Below are 4,778 nucleotides of genomic sequence, written 5' to 3'. Positions count from 1 at the left end.
CCCCACCCCGTCCAGAGAGCGGCGCCGCGCAGACCCGGGGGCCGCGGCCGGCCACAGCGCCACCTATCGCCTCGGAGGAGAGGAAGGCGCCCGCACTCACCCGCGGTTCCCAGGGTTCGCCTGGGGATTCCTGTTCTTTACCGCCCACCGAGTGCGACAGCCTCGCCCAGGCAGCTCACTTCCGTTCAGCCTTGGATTGTTTTGCTTTCTTCCATTCCTGATGCGCTGAAATCCTTTCTAGAGGATACAATGATTATTCCAACGCTTATGGTGTGCTTAGCATAGTGCAAATGCTGGGGATAAAGTGAGAAGCAGGACAGACGTGGTCCCTCAGGGTCCATCAGGCGGTGCGGGAGAAGACACTGCTGTCATAGATGTTGCTAAAGAAATTGCTCTTTAAGTTAAATTCCATTCATCCATCACTCATGCATTCATTTCACACTATTTTTTGAACATCTACTTGGTGTAATTCACTGAGTGGAAGATGGATATGGAGCAGGACACAAAGATAAGAATAAGACACAAGTGCCACCTTCAAAGGGCATGTTTGTAATCTGGTAGGGGAGATAGATATACACAGGGTCAACTTTACCACATGGCATGTCATAATAATGGCAGTACAATACTAAAACTTCAAGGGAGGTGGTCTGGGCTTCAGAGAAGGTGTCATTACATTTATTTAGAATTAATAGATCTGGATAAAGCTGGACCCATCTCAGTGCAACATCATTAGAAAGTCATTGAAAATCGATTTGGGTCTTTTCTAGGCTCTTAGAAAATGGCAAAATGGGCTTATACTCAAACATATGAGAACTCCTTAAAATCATCTTTCCCAATTTGTCTCTCCCTCCCTTTCTCATGCTGCATCGCACAACAGATGACGCCAACTCCCATTTTATCTCTCAGAACTTTCCCAGACTCTCTCAAATGCAGCCATTGGTGGTTCTATTCTGCACTGAAAGTTCATTCTCCTTAGTAACCCACTTTGCTTTTTACTATAAGTTGGGCCTCCATGCTTTCAATTCTCCCCCTCCTCCTCCATCACCCCTGACTTAAGCTGGGGATTCTCTGACCAGACAGGCTTTTCTGTATGCACAAGAGGAAGTTTGTTTTCATGGCTTATTGATAGTGTTTTTAATATTCCAGGAACTTTACAGATATTAACCCAAAGTCACGAAGATCTTTTTCTTATTTTTCTTCAGCAAGTTTTGTACTTTTAGTTCTTATGTTTAGGTCCATGACCCATTTTGAATTTTTTTCATGGTGTGAAGTAAGGGTCATGGTTCATTTTTTTACCTATATGGATATCCAATTTTTCCAGAGCCATTTGTTGAAAAGATTGTCCTTTCCACATTGAATTACTGTATTAGTTTGCTAGGGCTGCCACAACAAAGTACCAGAGACTGGGTGGCTTAAGAAGAGGAGTTTATTTTTTTGCAGCTCTGGAGGCAAGAAGTATGAAATCGAGGTGTCAGTAGGGCCATGATCCCTGTGAAGGCTCTAGGGAAGAATTCCTCCTTACTTTAAGATTTTTGGGGGGGGGGGATGTGGATTTTTTTTTTTAAAGTCTTTATTGGATTTGTTACAATACGGCTTCTGTTTTATGTTTTGGTTTTTTGGCTGTGAGGCATGTGGGATCTTAGCTCCCCAACCAGGATGGAACCCACAGCTCCTGCATGGGAAGGCGAAGTCTTAACCACTAGACCGCCAGGGAAGTCCCCTCCTTGCTTCTTTTAGCGTCTGACGACTCCAGGCATTACTTGACTTGTGGCAACATAATTCCAATCACTGCCTCTGTCTTTACGTATCTGTCTTCTCTGTGTGCATCTCCATGTGCCCTCTCCTCTTAACAGTCATTGGATTTAGGGCCCACCTGAATCCAGGATGACTTCATTTTTTGCTGCTACCGTAATTGGTTTTTAAATGTGGGTTTGCAATTTTAAAGTATATAGAAATACATTTAAAAATATATATTGCCCTTGTATCCTCTGGCCTTGCAAAATGTGTTTGTTCTAGTAGCTTTTTTGGGTATTCTTCAGGAGTTTCTACAGAGACTCTCGTGTTGTCTGTGAATAAGGACAGCTTTGCTTTCTTTCCAATCTCTATGCCTTTTGTTTTCTTGCCTATTACCCTAGCACAATGTTGAACAGAAGTGGTGAAAGCTGACGTCTTTGCCTTGTTCTTGATCTTGGGAAGAAAGTATGTTGAACCTATCAAAGTCTGTTTGGGCTCAATCCAGTACCCGGTCACACTTTACCCCTCACACCTTTTACTTTACACTTCGTACCTCTCACTTCATGTTGGGCATTTCCCATATTCACTTACCAATTCTTTATTGAATCCACTCTAGTGAGGCTTTCAGTTCTTCTACCCTCAGCACATCGCCTGGCTTCCTCAGTCTCATGCTAATTTATGCCTCAACTCAAAGCTTTCATGGAGCCTTTCCTGACCACCATTTTCCAAGTACTTTCTATTTTAAGACCTGTGTATTCCCTTTATAGCATTAAGCATAATGTACTTATACACTTTTTTATTTTCTGTCTCCCCCACTAAAATGTTAGCTCCATGAGATCAAGCACCTTATTTATCTTGTTCACTGCTGTATCTCTGGAATCTAGAAATGTGGCCACGCGCAGCTCGGAATGTACAGGCAGTAGCAGCTCCAGATGTGTACGAGAGCAACACACAGTCATTTGCTTGGCTCCACATCCCACGGGATGCTTTGGTTGTTTCATCTGCTATGTCCAGAAAAATGGCATATGCGGAACAAATATGACCATCACCATCCACAAGGATTTCTTTGCTAGAGAACAGGGAGGTGCAAACTGGGCTCACACTCCAGAGGGCAAAATCAGTGGCAAAGGCCTACTGGGCTTTCAATGGACTGAGGTTCTAAGTGAGTATAGCAGAGATAACTAGAGATAACTAACTAGCTTAAGGTCTTTGATAAACCACTTTGAAAAAAATGGTCCTGCCAAACCTGGCTGTAAATACCTGTGGTTTGTAGAAACAGGTAGTCATGACTGACCTCTTAATAAACTACAAACTTTCACTTACTTAATGAAGATCAAATTCCTGACTCTCTGTATCATCCCTTCTGAATATTCTGTGTAGATTTTACAAATTTAGATGCAATTTGGGGCCTGTTAAAAAAAAATTAAGGCAAGTGCTAATGAGAGCTCCCAAGGAATTCTGGAGGACTAATGTTAAAATACCTGATACTGTACACAAAGATGGGAATATAAATATCCAACAGCAACTACAGTCCCACTTTTGGTTTGCCTGTAGCACCTCAGGAGCTACTTCGTCTGTCACTCTCGTCTAGTATATAAGTCGAACAAAAATAGGCACACATTTAACAGAAATGATCTCTCTCTTTCAAATCCTTCAGTGGCTCCAAACTCCTTTATATGGTATATTAAGCACTTCTGGACCTCACCTCCTCCTTCACCACCCCTCTGCCCCTTACTAATTGTTTTAAAACATTAAGTCATGGCCTGTTGGTGGGGTTGTGAAATGAATTTCGTGGCTTGCCACCAGTATTTTCAAAGTGTGGAGGATAATAAAATAAAAAAAGAAAACGTGTGGGGCGCACAGCATCATTTTGTGGAAAATAAGTTTCTGATATATGTCTCCATGTGTATCTGTGTGCACCAGCCACGCTGTTGGATTATATTTCTTTCTATAGGTTATGATCCAAATGTTGGAAACCACTGCCCCAGGTGTGGCCTCACCAATCTTCCTGCCCTTTCCTGTCTGCTATTTCATAATTGCAGACCATTGCACACACAAAGTGTTTCTCCTTCTGTGACTGGCCAGCATTAACTTTTGTTTTTGAATCCATTCAAGCATCATTTCCAATGTGAAATCTCTCTTCCTTCCCAGGTTATCGGCAATTGGTTACACAAACCTTTTTCACAGTCTCAGTCTGTAAGCTTCAGAAAGGACTGCCTGTGCCTTATTCATGTTTTGGGTCTTCAGTGTTTACCACAGTCAACTATTAAGAGCTTACTAAGTACTTATTATGGAACTTTTGAGTTCAATGAGCTGCTACTTTTTTTAAACATCTGAAGCCTGAAAAGGAGTCTCTTAAAACAAGAATTTGAAACATATTCTGCTAAAACTTGCTATTGAATTAGACGTTACTTTACTCACTGCAGTTACATTTATTTTACATTAAAGTAAAAAGAAAAATAGCTAGAATAGTAATTCATCTCCAAGAAAGCAGGTTAAAATTGCTGTTTTTATTATTTTTATTTGCTACCAACAGTTTTATTGTAAGAAGTACAAAAGGTATGACAAATACACAAACCATTTTCTCTTTTTGCTTCAATTTAGCTTGTGCATAAGTGAAAACAATGAACTGGACAATGACATTTCAACACCAATTCTTAAAAAACAATGAATTCCATTATCTGACAATAAACACCTAAATTTGCATCCTAGCACCCAGTAAGACATCCAGTTTCCAAAGGATTCTTGACCTATAACCCTCTGAATTTTCTGACATGTTACCTTTTCCATTGTCACAGTCACCACTGGTAGTTCTCCCTCTCCAAACAAGTCTTAAGAGTAAGGTGCATGCTAGAAGAGCTACCTCTGCCCTCGGAAACCCCAGGTCATCAAGCATCACTTACTTGAGCTAATTCGTAAAACTGATTGCTAGCAATGGGGTATTTAATGTAAGTTTTGATGGTCCTTGGATTACATATTTCACGTGACACAAATACCTACTTTTCTATTTTTCTCTTCAGGTGGGAAGAGCCTAGGTAAACTGA

This window comes from Delphinus delphis, chromosome 9 (assembly GCF_949987515.2).
Source record: "Delphinus delphis chromosome 9, mDelDel1.2, whole genome shotgun sequence".
Taxonomy (NCBI): domain Eukaryota; kingdom Metazoa; phylum Chordata; class Mammalia; order Artiodactyla; family Delphinidae; genus Delphinus; species Delphinus delphis.
Note: the sequence above shows the minus strand (reverse complement) of the source record.